This window comes from Anoplophora glabripennis, unplaced genomic scaffold, assembly GCF_000390285.2.
Source record: "Anoplophora glabripennis isolate ALB-LARVAE unplaced genomic scaffold, Agla_2.0 scaffold139, whole genome shotgun sequence".
NCBI lineage: Eukaryota > Metazoa > Arthropoda > Insecta > Coleoptera > Cerambycidae > Anoplophora > Anoplophora glabripennis.
The window spans coordinates 728,682-744,457 of NW_019417300.1; the positions used below are offsets into that span (position 1 = coordinate 728,682).

The window sequence follows — 15,776 nt, forward strand, 5'->3', positions numbered from 1 at the left end:
AATTTGTAACAGCCTGTATACTCCTCTTTCACCATAACAATTTCTGAAATGTCTTAACAATTTAAAAGAGCATTTTTTCAATTTTCTGAACCAAAGGTATATCACAAAATTTTACATACAAGGTAGGCTCAAAGAGAAATGATATATGAATTCTCTTGTTAAGAATTTCTTTGTACAATTTTAAGAATTTCTTTGTATAACTTTATTTTCTTATTTCCAAACTACTTTATCGTCAACACGTTATACTTTCCTCATCTTATTCTGCATCCCCTCCGTATGTACCTATTCAGTAATATATTTCTCGCATATTTACAAATTTTCTAATCCGTCCTTCTCTTAAAGAGTCTTTCTCACACGAACCCTTGTTGTTTATACTCCAGAAAAATCAAGTCATCCTTTTGTTTGTTATCTACTGCATTTCTTCGAGCTTTAGCTCAAATACAATGCCAAAAAGTTCTATGTTTCTATAATTTTGTTTTTAAACATAAAAATGTGGCTAATATTTAAAACAATTAGTTTATTTTTATCTGAATTTTGTATATCGGTACAAAAACTAGTTGCCAAATTTTTGCAACTGAGTCAGGTACTAAGAAAAAACATTAGACAGAAATATTATAACTGCAATATCAAATAGATTAAAATATATCAAAATTTATAAACCAGAATGGAATTATCTAGAAATAATTATGAATTTGCGTCAATTAACCTTCCAGTGTGGTTATCTCTGACATTTTGTACTATTGCAACAAATAATACAATAATCATCTGTAAATATGAATGGGAACTAAAAGTTCCGTATTAACTACGTTAATTAATTTACACCCGTTTAATCCAAACCAAATTAAGTTAATCCTATCGGTAACGCAACGCTGGTGTTTATTTTGACTGTATTTGGAGTTGAATGCCATCTGGCACATCTTTCATTAACACTGATACCTCTCGTGATTTATGAATTAGGAAAATGTATTAATTTACGAGATGTGGATGTCCACGCATTATAGAGCACATAATGACGCGTTTTGTGTGCCGAGGGAAACAGGTAATTCATACTGATACACGTCAACGTCGTCTTCATATAATTAAGAGTCAAAATAGTAATAATATTTTGCCAACTACATATTTCATTAGACAGACTTATGATGAGAAAAAACAAAGTTAAAGTGCATTCTTATATGCAAAGAAATGTACATAGTAGTAAAATTCATCCCCACTCCACAGTATTGTATTTTGCAGTTTCAGAATTTTTCTTATTAGGTACCTATTTAAAACGCAATTCAATATCGTATGTATTACAGAGACTGGAGTAGCTTAAATCATAAAACCAACAGAGATTAGATTTAACATGGTTTCTTTATGAAGCATCTTCTATTTTTAGATATTCGTTCGGGACTATAATAACAAAAAAATGGAGGGTATTTCTAAAATGAGGAAATGCAGTTAAGAAATTCAGACTAGTAAGATGTTGCACCTAAGAAAATGCAACATTACACAGCGCCACAAGAAAAATTTGGCTAGGCTGTAGGCTGCAGATACGCTGATAGGTAGAAGAGCTTACAAAAAATACCACCTGGAAATAAAAAAATATGGCGATATAGGAAAAAAAATTCTAAGAAATATAGTGTTTTTTCCTGTGGCGCATAAACAGCAAAGTTAACGTAAAAATTCATAAAAGTAAAAAAAAAACGGTTTTTCGCTAATAAAAAAACGAACTCAAAAATAAGAAAATCGAAGATGTTCAAGAAAAACGCGACCAAAAAATTTTTACTTTTTTCAAAGTCACTTGAAATGTATAAAATCATTATCACTTTTTTTACCATGAAAGTACAACTCTTATGGAAAAAAATGAGCCCTGATTCGTTTCTCTACGACTATTTGTCGAGCAAGAATTTTTTTCGAAAAATCGATATAACTCGAAAAATTCTTAATATATTCAATTAAAAACAGGCATTTTTTTGCTTATCAAGGGCTACATTTGCAGGAAGTAACAAGTTTCAAAAACTTAATTTGCAAGAGACACAGCAGAAACAAAACATACATAGTTACAGATTGTCATCGGTAAAATCTTTAATACTGTAACTCTTATGGAAAAAAATGAGCCCTGATTCGTTTCTCTACGACTATTTGTCGAGCAAGAAGAGCCGATTTTCGAGATGATTTTTTTTCGAAAAATCGATATAACTCGAAAAATTCTTAATATATTCAATTAAAAACAGGCGTTTTTTTTGCTTGTCAAGGGCTACATTTGCAGGAAGTAACAAGTTTCAAAAACTTAATTTGCAAGAGATACAGCAGAAACAAAACATACATAGTTACAGATTGTCATCGGTAAAATCTTTAATACTGTAATAACACTTGATCAGTAACAATTTTCTAATTGAACTCTTAAATTTATTAATATCCATTATCTTATATAGTGTCGGTAATTTATTATAAAATTTTATTCCTTGATAGTACGCTGACAGTTCAAATTTTTTAGTTTTATGTTTAGGAATACAAAACAGGTCACAATTTCGGGTAGAGAAGTTATGAATTTTAGAATTATTTGTAAAGTTATGAATATTCTCCTTGACGTACAATAATACTTTAAAAATATAGATGCATGGGAAAGTTAAGATTCCGTTCTCAAAAAAAAGCTTCCGACAAGTTTCACGAGACTTTATTAAATATACTTCTAATTATACGCTTCTGCGCTAGAAAGACCCTATAACTGTTAGCAGCACAACAACCCCATAAAATGACATTATAACATAAATGGCTATATACTATAAGGATAGGTTTTTTTAATAGCTACAACTTTCTCATTTAACTTTTTTCGATTGGAGTTATTTTTTATTAGCGGAAAACCGTTATTTGACTTCTATGAATTTATTAGGTTAACTTTGCCATTTATGCGCCACAGGAAACAACACTATCTTTCTTAGAATTGTGATATAGGAAACTATATCACAATGTTTTTTGTTTCCAGGTTGTATTTTTTGTAAATGTAACATTAGACCGTGACAGATTGATTGCACTAAATGATAGCTGACAATTACTTAGTTTAAATTTTTATTTAGTTTTTTATGTGATGCATATTTTCCGTACGTAAACATTAATTTCGTTTGTATATTTTTATTATTTTTATATATTTACTAAGCTGTCTTTCATATTATTAGTAAAAACTTTTCTTCGACGAATTTTCATAGTTTCTGCAAAGTTTTAATAGTATACATTTTTAGCTTATTTATATCTGAATGTGAAATCCACAAAAAAAGAACAGTACCGGGCCCATCAGTGAGCACAAACAGAATATCATCACAAAACTACTAATGAAATCAGCAGTATTTTTTATTACACAAGCACACAAAAAGAAATTTTAACCCAAGATAATCACATATCAATTCCGAAGAATTTCGATCCACTAAACACGATTCTGTAGTCAAAAATCATGACTTCCCTATGAACTTCGGAGAAAAGTGAAATTTTTGGATGAAAACTAGGGGGTGGTTGTCGAAGTTATTTTGTGCAAAAAGTTCATAAAAACATAAGTCGAATTATGCTTCGTTTCCGAGATACAGAGTGTTTAAATTTTAATTTTTTTAATAAATGTGCACTTTTTGGAATGATCCGAATATTTCTACTTTCATCAATTCTGAATGAAATTGGTCTCTTCAATTTTTTCCGTAGGATGCACCGTTTTTGAGATAAAAAATAAAACATATTTTATTAAAACTTGTGTATTTTTAATTTCTATTAATACATTATCTAGTAGGTTGCTGTCAATATTTCTAAATAAATACAACCATCAACTTTCGAGTCCATATCTTTAAAACTCTATGAAATAATTAAAAAAAAAATAAATAAAAAATTAAAATTTAAACACTGTATCTCGGAAACAAAGCATATTTCGACCTACATTTATATGAACTTTTTTCCACAAAACAACTTCGAAAACCACTCCCTAAAATATTTCGCACATATTTACAAACACCCTGTGTGTGTCAAAACTGTTATTTTCCTAAATTTTGTCCAAATATATAATTTCTGGAAAATATCAAGGTCAAAAATAAATTGCTCGAAAATGATATAAGTATATCATAAGGACAAAATTTAGGAAAGAATCAGTTTTGATCCAATTTGAGCCAGTTTTCACCCAAATAGTAGAATTTCTGAAAAATATGGAGGTCATGGGTAAAGTTTACTACTGCCATCGTGTTCAGCACCTCAAAATACTACAAAATTGTTATATTTGAACAAAATTTAAGAAAAAATCAGTTTTGACCCATAGGTATTTGGGCCTGTTTTCACCCAAATATTTCCGTTTTCTCCGAAATTCATAGAGCAGTAATGAATTTTGACTACAGGATTGTTTTCACCGCATCGAATTCTTTCAAGAATGATATGTAGCTCTCTTGGGTTTGGACTTTTTTTGTGTGCCTGTATTATTGAAGAAAGTTAATCATGAAAATGTAAAATATATCAATTATGTAATTTAGTTGCATTAAAATAATGTTAATATTGATTTGCTTTTGGGAATTGATTTGTAAAGCTGAAACAAATCGAAAACAAAGAGTGACGTATTTCCGATTTGCCTTTGTTAAAAAAAACTGATAATAAAAGAAGCCAAACGATATGAACTAAATTCCACAGCAGTGCGAATATGAATTTTAATAACAAGATACAATTATCAGCCAGTGACAACTTTGTCAAACGCTTTGTTATATACATGACATAATTTTCAACATTTGATATTTTAAAATGGAATGTTTCTACTGCAATCAATACTACGCTGATATGTTGTAAACACATGAAGAAACATTTTTCAAATCGGCGTATGCCTGATGCGAAAATCATAAGACGTGTTGGAACAACAGTCATTGGAAAAAGGAAATTTAAATCCTCCAAAGAAAATGTTCCATCTTGATAAACCGTCACTTTTATTATGAAAAGATTTCTACAAAGCGAGATACTAATTTGAGCAATACTTTTTCAATTTCACAATAAAAAACCTACAATTACTATTAATAATAGATTACATTATAAACGCTGATACGGTCCTGAACACAAACTTCGCTACCATTTCCACCTAATGAAATCGGATTATTTTCTTTCAGTAAATCTTTTTTGCTTTAAAGGAGTTAAAAATTTATAATGATAAGTCATTTAAAATTTGCGAGGGAAGTAATAAATCTTTTGTAAATTTTAAAAGTTCCAACAAATCTTGTAATGGCAAATCCGTTGAAATAAATAAGATAAGATATACTTAGGAACGTATTCAATCTTATGAATGCATGCTACCTTGTGCTAAAAAAGAAAATAGGGGTCAGTAGGAAAAACTGTATTTATCTTAAAGTTTTATGCTATCTTAAAACTTTTACATAACATAACTTTTTAATTATTGAACTGAAACACACAGACACACACATACAAATTTTAACTAAGGATACTCTAGATAACTATTCTGTGGACTAAAGCAGAACCATCAGGTACAGATTGATTTCCAACTTATTAGTTCTCGTCCCAGTTACTGAAGGCAAAAATTTAAAATCGTATTAATAAATCTAATATTTTGCAGTAAAAAATTATATACATACAATATAAAACACAGAAACACAAATTAGAGTAACTAGTTATATGTATATGACCTCGATGAGCACTGCTAATTTTGAATACATTGTTTCAATTAAGGTAACTAATTTCATATTCAGAAGTAATATTCGAGTTATTAATGAAATTAACTGTTACTCTATTTGTACGTTTTACACAGTGACAAAATAAACAAAATCAAAGTTCCTAAAGCGTAATATGTAGAGATTCCTATTTTGGAAATGAGAATTTGCGAGCTGTTGCAGATATAAACTTTAATTACCTCTGTATGAAATTATAAACACGGTCTATGTTGAGCCTTAAACAGCTAGTTGTCAATTTGTGCTTTTATCGCCTTAAACGCAATTAGACGCGATTAAATTTCTTTATACTTCTTTGGAGTAAGTTCATTTTATTGTCAACTACAATGACATGCATCTAAAATAAACTGTTTATGGTGTACGTATAGTTACACAAGTTTGTAGTAGTTTAAATACAATAAATCTATTATGAATCAGTGCAGGGCAATACTGTACTTTAATCAACAATTGACAAATATGTGACGGACACATCTCATGTTGAAAGGCCAATCACCCCAGCTAGCACGACTATCAAATAGAAAAAATCTTGGGAAATGGATCTACACTAATCAGTGTCAAAAAAAGTGACTATCTACAGTAACAAAAAACTAGCTCCAGCTTGATACTAGGAGGAGGAGGAGTAGGAGTATTTGATGAAAACACATTTCTGTGGAAGAGCATCTAGTCGAAAACGTGTGGTGGTGAAATAATGAGGCTGTATGTCCAAAGGGGAACAGTGTAACTACTTTATAAACCAAATAGAAAAATCAGATAACAGAATCACACTTCTAGTGGGCAAATACTTTGGGAGTTTATCAGATATCCTGCAACAGCTTCTGAAAATTCTGGAAAAATGGTGTAGACAAAATTCTCACCAAATTCTTTACCAAATTTGAAGTTTCTAAAAAAAAACATTTTTCAAATTATTTTAAAAAACTGGGTTATCTGTTCTATATTTAGAAGGCTTATATCTCTTTTGTATATAGGAAAGTTAAGCTAAATAGTCTTATCTTCATCCAAGAGACCTGTGGTCAAGCGTTGTCTATCCTCATCAGTTTGCTTTCAGCTTTAAATTGGTTTGTTAAATATTGAAGGAGTTATTTTTGATAAATGAAAATGCGAAAGTTCCATATTTGTAAGAATTAAAAATATGTTATTCTTAAATTTACATAAATCTTCTTGTTAAAAAAAATAGTATAAAATGTTTTGCAGTCAAGGAATTTTATTTAATTCCCTGTAATTTTGAAAATAAACTACAATCCATCCTATTTCACCCACGCTTGTATATATAAACTGATAAACAGCAGGATCATATTTCAATAAAAACAACTTACATATGTATTCAACTATACATATAGGTATCAATATTCCAAAATAGACATGTTGTTGTCCGCCAATTTTACTTGAATGAATAAATACATCATCATTTCGCTAATGTTATAGGTATAAGATAGTTCATTCGACAGATGTTACAAGTAAACAGATGTATGGATATTTATACCAAACGTATTTAATAATCTATTCAAAGGATTTCTTACGTGTTTGACCTTTTATAAAGACAGAGTTAAAGGTTCTAGCCGGGTTGTATTTAAATATAAATTATAAATTGGATCGCCAATCTATTTCCGGCTAGCGGTTGTAAATGTTGTACGAGTGCTGTTTTAGGGGCTCTTTTACATTTCCTAATTCCTGTGTGATATTATGAAATGAACTTGGATTAGTTCGTGCTGTCTATAACTATATTGAGAATAATACTTATTTCTGAAATGAATTTCAAATAAATTCTCATTTTGAAGTATGAATTATTTAGCTTACACGATGTTATAGAGGACAGAAGAGTACACAAATTAAGTGCCCGAAAAAAATTTTTTCTTTAGATATAAGGGCGAAACTAATTTAGGTTCACATTTAATTTTTCATATTTACTATTTGCCGGACAACAGATCAAAACTGTCGTGGAAACTCTGTTTGTTTACGAGATTCGATGCTAGTATTTTGACCAAAGTTATGTTATACAAACAAGAATTAGACGATCAATATGTGAGGATTTAAAAACAACTACAAATATTTAACTGCAATTTGCTAAGACTTCAACAAATAATAGCATTAAATTCAATTAAAAAAAAATACAATACCAACGTTTCTACCATAATATTAGGTCAAACTAATCAAAATAATTCATGGAATGTTGTAAATATGGACAGGAGATATGCTTGCAAAAATTGATGGACGTGTACAACTATTTAGCTGAAGTTACTGAAAAAGAATATTACTAGTGAAGAAAAAGGAAACGGAAAAAGTATAGAATGGTAAAAAGGTGAAAGTCAAGAGGACTGAGTAGATAACAGTGCAAAACAAGAAAAACATGAAAATTTGCACTTATGTAGAAAGTGTGACTTAATGATTGAATACATAAGAAAAAAGTATAAAATGACTCTAAAATTATATATTTGGGCCTATTGTGTCTCAGTTTTAATGCTTATTTGTTTTTATATATTTTCATAAGAAAGAAACGATTTACATGACAAAAATACAGGGTGTCTGGTAAGTATATGGCATACCCTCGGCAGTGGATAGGGGAGGTCAAAATAACCCTAGTTTGTCATCAAATAGTTCCAAAGGGGTACGCAGCGATTTACCTTTTCGGCTCTAACTTTTGAACCGACTTGTATAATTTAATGAAATTTTAATATCTTATGCAGGTCATAAAGGCTCATAAAACCATATTATAGTAGATGTTTTACATTGTCAGGGAAATCAGGAACGGACTTGCAACCATACTCATTGGGCCAAAATTTTGACAGATGTCATTTTATAGATCTGAAAACTGAATACTTTGGTCATTCCTCTTTAAAAAAGGTACTATGCATTTGTTTCGATAAAAAAATTTTATTAACAACACTTGTCAAAAATACACAAGACTAAATAATGGAGCATTATTCCTATAGCGAATATGCTGACATGCATCTATTTGAAATCTCATTTTAAAAGGGTTAGCTTACAAGAAAGAGGTAAAGAGTCAATTGAAATAAAAAAATGCTGAAAGTAGCTAATCTTTTACTAATCCATTTTAGGATGTTTTTAATGCATCGTGGTTATAAGGACCTCCAAGAAGTGCAAGAAACCCTCAGTTAGAGGAGAAAATTCTGGATGAGATTCCTGAAAATCCTTCTAATAGTGTAAGTAGTGTAGAAAGCGGTCAAGAGTCAATTGCGCAAATTGGTTTTTGCAATGATTTAGGCAAAATACAAATTTTACTAGTATCGTTTTGTTCACGGACAAAGCCGGTTTCACCCGAGACGGAGTAATAAATTGCCATAATTTGCATATCTGGCATCAAGAAAATTCCCATGTAATACTACAGACAAAGCAATAACAAAGGTTCATGATTAACATATGGGCGGGGATTATTGAGAATTATCTCATTGGACCGTTCTTTTTTCAAGACAGATTAAATAGTGTCATGTATTTGGAATTCTTGCCACAAAGCTTAAACGGTTTATTAGTGTGCTCTTATAAATCAGATGTAGTTTATGCATGACGGTGCACCTCCCCATTTTAACAATTTAGTTCGTCAGCACTTATTAAATACTTTTGGTTATAAATGGATAGGTCAAGGTGGGACTATTTTATGTCCACCGAGATCGCCCGACATGACTCCATTGGATTTCTTTTTATGGGGAATTCGACGCCAGTTCACACCAGGGAAGACCTGATACAAAGAATAACACACCATTGCAACAAAAACCTGGAATGTTTAAAGTACAACTAGAAAATAACTGGCTAACAGAATTCAAGACTTAGAAGCAACTATCCGGTTCAATTTTTGTACAGGTATCGTTCATACTTGCGCAAGAAACAGAAGGTCATTTTGAAAATCAAATATAAACTGTATGAAATAAAACATCAACAGTTCATTGAATTCATATTTATTTATGCCACTATTTCTCTGTTCTGGTTGTTGGTTAATAATATTAACGAAGAAAATTTTAAAATTGTTTGAACATTTAACATTATCATTATTATCAACCATCGGTTTATTGTTTTACTACAAGCTGATAATATTGTGCAAAACAACTATGTACTCTGTTGGCTTCGTGCTCCGACCAGCATTGAATCACACCAACAATATCTACTAAACAGCTAGAATCATTCGTCAGTTGAACTCACCAGACATATATTGATTCTGGATGCATTAATCCTCATCCAATATGCCATAAATGAGACAAGCGAATAATGATGCAGCTATTTTTGTCTTATCTACAGACATATTGAAAGCCTTCAATTCATCATTCTAACCTAACTGTTACTAATATTTTTAGAGGATTATGTTATGTATGTATTTATAATAAGAAACATACTTATATACTGTACATGTACTGTACTTGTATAAATAGCTGAGTTTAGCATTGAAATAATGAATGAATATTTATTTTTAAATATATAGCGAAAATGTTAATTTGAAATTGTAAAATTGAACTGGTTTACCCTCCAAATGATTAAGAGACTAATGTCCATAATTTGTAAATCTATCTCGAAAGAAATAAGAAACTAGCATAGAGCCATTATAGCACATTACAATTATGTCAAGCGGGGTCTAAGCGGATTGCTGGAGCTTGGAAAATCTAAGAAGGCCATGGTAGAATAATTAAGTAAAAGCAACAGCGCATAAAGAGAAAGAGTGTAATAGCTGCTTACAAATAACCAATTTAGGAATATTTCGTAGCATAAAGGAAGTACTTTATTCACTATTTTTAGGAATATGATGAAAAATTTTGGTTTTAATTCGAATTTCTGAGAAAGATATATATACACATATGTAGATCTGAGAACAATGAATAATTATCTATAGAGTCGATGGACATGCTGCTCCTAACTGATTCAAATTTAGTTTACAAATCTTAATATACATTCACAAAGAAATATGTTGCAACACAGTAATACATAGTAATGTTAAATATAAAAGTTAAGTTAGGTTTATGGCGAGTGGGCATTTTGGTCACTTTAAAGTTATATTTCGGTCAGTAGGTTTAGCTTCCTACTAAGTTCTATGATCTTATCTAGAGTAGTTATATTTTGCCGAATATTGAAGAAAACTTTGTTCGTTTTATGTGCATAATATTGAGTTCTTCTTCTTCTTCTTCTTCTTCTTCTTCTTCTTCTTCTTAGCCTGTAGTTAGGTTCTATTCAAGTCCTATAGCACCACGACCTTATCAGGCCTATTATGCTGTTCGAACCTATTCAGCAAGTAGTTTTGTCATTTGTCCAAAAGCTTCCTTGTCGACACTTCTCTCAGTTCCTTGGGTTCCAGAAAGGGTTATCCCAGGAGCTTCAATCTACTACATGTAAATCCTGGGGATTCGTCACATCCTCTGCAGACCGAACTGTCTACAAGCTTTAGCCTGTTTCCTAAAGTGACTGTCTCGTTATAAGTCCCATCACTTTCCTGCGCTGAATTTTATACAAGCTCAGCAACTAATTCGTCCTTTTCTGCAAAGGACATTCCGTAAGTTCCTCCATATGATTTTGCCCTGGCCTTGAAGCTCATTATTTCCAATATGCCGACTCATCCATTTGCCCAAAGCCCCTTGCTTTCATCCTCTATTCGAGTCTCAAATAGCTTGTGGAAGTGAAACTTTCCGACATAGATGTTTCCATTTCCTGGAATAGGGACTACCCCTATAGTCGATATTGTTCCCGAGTCAGGATGCTACCAAGAGTTTGTTCTGATTCAATGAAAATCGAGCAACCCCCCATTCCTACTTAAAATGGACTGACTGGATGACCATATGACCAAACTAGAGTAGAGTACTGTTTTCTAAGCCCATAAGCGCTGATAATTCCATACGGTTCATGAGTTACACTGGTAAGACACAAGAGTTTTGAGGTCTGCTTATCTGTCTCTAAAAATTTTTATCGGCTTGGGTATAGATTACAATTGTTGCAATCTCCATAAACACAACAACGTTGCTTGCATACATTTCTTCCTGAAAGGTTATCCTATACCTACCAAGTCTTACTCATAGATTGGTTCTTAAATGTATGTACTCCAACTCCAAAGCTCTCTGAAGTTTTAGAAATCAGTTCGCAAATGCTTTGATTCTTTAAGAAGCTCTGTAGATTGTGTGCGAGACTGCTGTTGTCCAGAATAAAGAAATGATAAAGAGTTGCATCCAATGTTTACCACAAACCCTTCAAGATCACTACGCTACGTTAGAAATAATATTCCCGTTTAATTATTTTCTCTTTTGACATTTTAAATCACTTATGTTCTCAACCAATACCAATGATACAATTATTTATGTATTTATAACTATTTAAACATAGACAGCGAGTAATTGCAGACGTATGAAATACGTATGGAATAACTCACCGCTAGTTAACAACTTAAATGAAAGCTAAAAAAGCAAACTGACTTTGTTACGTATCCTGAACTCCAGTAATAATAGTGATACGTTAAATGATAAAATACAAAGAAAATTATGTCTCAACAATGTATTTCTTATCTAGCGAAATCATTTAAGGAAACTTAATAGTTTTTGTTATTATATGAACAACACACAACAACAGAGAACACCAACATGTTTTTTTTTATCCTGTTGGTTATTATCCAAATCTAATGTACCCCAAATGCTCCAAAATAAACGAATTAATCACGACCGAAAAGAATTTAACCTCTGCTTATTTTTTAATATCATCGCAATAGTCTTTCAGTAGTTTTCCTGCATTTCCAGCTTATGTGGCACTGAAGTCTCAAATGTCTTTTATACCGAAAAGTCATTCTGGCTAAATCGTCCTCATTAAAATTGTCTGCACCGCTATAAAAGTCAATGCCCAGAAATTTATTGTGAAGGACTGCACTAATCTGCTACATATATCCGCCCCAGACTTCCTTAGAAATTTTAAAGAGTAATTACAGCATAAAATCAAAGAATGTCCGAGTTATAAAAAGTACTTTTATATCACGTGTTTTCTAATATCTCTTCCAATAGCATTGACTGCCAGCTATCTCATACGCGTTCTGTGTAGAAAAACCAAATCCAAATCTATTTTGCTACATACGATTAATTGATTATCGCAGTTCGTAAAAAGGTAATTTTAATTTATAATTGACATATTATATATCTATCTCTAAAATTAAATCGGATGGTTCTTTATTAGTTAATAAAATATGGTAACATTTAAAATGCGATTAATTGAACATGCAGTAAAATTGTCAACAACGTATTGTCAACATTATGAGCATTTACTTCAGATAAAATGGTGTTCATAATCGGATTATATTTATATAATTTGTTTGGCTTGACGTTACATCAAACATAATAAAACGTGGGAATACATAAACTACACGTTTAAAATTAATACTTCGTTATTTTTTTTAAACTATTGTATGTAATTATGATCAGTATATAAAATTATTACAAATTTAATCATAATTTATTTCCTATTTTGCATAACGTTAATGTATAAATATTTGTATATTAATGGATGCATAGTGTGATGATATTCGTATGTTTCAATATTTTTTTTGCAATTCTTATACAGGATGTTTCTAAAATATCCTGCTAAAAGGAAACAGGAGATTTTAGGGAAAAAGTTTCCTAAGAACATAAATCCTAAAAAGCTTGGCAATAAAGTTTCAGAACGACAGTCTGGTACTGCCAAAAATATACAATTTTTTTCAAATAAGTCCAAAACTGCTTATTAGAGTCAATTAAAGTTAGGCACAGGTCTTTTGATTAAGAGAGAGAAATAATATTTTTTTTTGGAATTCGCATTGGTGGAGATGCAGCAAGTAAATGAGAGTTTTGTATCTGTGGTGTTTTCGATATAATACATTTATCATTTTTCTGAAACAGAGCCTTATAAAAACACAAAGCAGACTTTCTTGTTCGATATCGATAATATACACTGTTTACGAGAAAACTGATAATATACACTTTTATGTGGATACTTTGCTGAGTAGTTATAGAAAATCAAAAATACCATAGAAAGGAAGAAAGATGGTGGATATTCACACTAGTAATAGAGACTTATGCCATGCCATGCCATACTTAAGATCTATTCATCTTGGAAGCTAAAGATAAATTCTCAACCATATTTGTAAAAAAAATTGTTTTTAGCGATAATGATCTTACCAGTTGCTTTATTATTTTTTTAATTGATACATCAGCAAAATTTGAAAGCTGCCCATAGCACTTTTGACTTTCAAAATTCACATCATCCAAATGGATAAACATGATTATTACTCATTTTCTCGAAAATGGTACACCTTATCGATATCAAATAAGAGTACCCTCTTTCGAAGAAAATTTTAAGAATATATTATATTACTGAATATGCCTTTCGGTTATATCTCCTTTCCTCTCCGCCACTGTAGAGGAAGAAGAAGCAATTTCCCTTTGAGAGAGTTTCTATCGATAATATAAAGACTTATAAGAAGTTTCATTTGAACTTTTTTAAACAAGCAATTTTGAAGTTATTTAAAATGTTTTTCTACAGCAACTTTATCAACCTAGTTGTGTCACCTGATGTATAACATAACGAATATTATTGTAAGATGGTCACACGCTCAGCATCTCCGATGTTATAAATGTGAAAAATACTTTAATGATATTCATTTTGATTGCTTTTGTAATGCGTATTTTCCAGTGGTGAATAAATTAATTTCTTTCTAGAAAAGTGTCTTTTCAATGGGAAAAAACTGACTCCCTGTAACAAACAGCATTTCTATTTTTTTTTTTTTAAGGAAGAATGTTTTTAAAATGATTTTACTAACTCAAGAAAATGCAGTTTTGACAATAATTCATTCCACTATAAGTAACAGTCTTATTTATAAATTTGTATTTATAGAAGAGACAGAGAGAGGGATAAAAATTTGATGCTATATTCAATAAACAATTTAATCTCGCTAACAGTTACTTAATAGAGGAAGTGTGGATTTTTGTGACTCTGTTGTGAAACTATATATTCATCTGCTTAAAAATGCTTTTTGCAAAGATATTTAAAAAAAAATTGGTATATTCCTCCTCCATTCATCAATTTTGGAAATGGAATTAACAATATTAGGTGTATCCACTTCCTTGATTTAACAGAAGAACCATTATTCTATATACACATACTACTTCCTCAATCTAGTACATAATGTACATTAATTAAACCAAGCAAACTACGAGCAACAATCCTATTATCTAAAGGTTAAATTTTCGGATTTATTACCCACATCGTCACAAAATAAAAAGGTATAAGTGAAAATACAGGCTAAATACTTATCGATTAGCGAAGTTATTGAGGTACTCAGTTGGCTAATTTTTCAATTTAAGGCATTTCGAAAGTATTCTAGATTTTTAAATTGCAACAAACAATAAATTTAGAACTGCAAATATTATGCTGATTTATAAATTGACGAAATTTAATATAAGTGATACTGATTATCACAGTAGGTCATGGATATTCAATTGTGTCATTGTAATTAGTTCAATGCATCGATCCAGAAAGGCACTATATACAAAAAAAATACCTCAGGATGTAGTTGCTAGAATTTAAATATAACAAAATAAATAAACAGAAGTGGATTTAGGAAAAGAAAAAATCACAAAAAATGTGCAATCATCAATAGGAAATTTTATATGCTTGAGAAAAGTCTGTATATTGTTTAAATCGAATTTTTCCTGCAATATTCTAGATATGCATCCAGTTTAAGCACATATATATTTTCGGTGAGACATAATGTTTAAAATATTCAGTAACCACAATAAGTTGTAAGTTATCCACAATGTTATTACAATAGTCTCACATAAAGATGTACCGTGTCCTTATAGTATTAAAAATATCGTCGTGAACAATATGCAAGTACACGAACAGAAAATTAATAGTAAATTTTAAGGTACAGTAAAACTATAAATATCCAGTTCTTAGTTTACTGAGAATGATATTTGCACGTCTATTATGAAGCTGAAAAACAAAATAACACGCGGAGATGATCAAATTCCCAGTTTCTTAATAAAAGATTGCTCGGGAGTTTTAATTACACTACTACTATTACTATTATAGTCTCTTCAGCAACTTTTCCCGATGTTTGGAAAGCAACACGTATACTTAAAAGCGGCGAACCCGCGAATTTGAGGAATT

At 30.7% G+C, this 15,776-nt stretch overlaps 1 protein-coding gene across 1 annotated transcript in view; it reads right to left on the reverse strand.

Moving 5' to 3' along the window:
* LOC108906353 overlaps positions 1-15,776 on the reverse strand; it is a 68,622-nt gene that overhangs the window by 39,649 nt on the left and 13,197 nt on the right. The gene's annotated exons all lie outside the window — the stretch shown is intronic.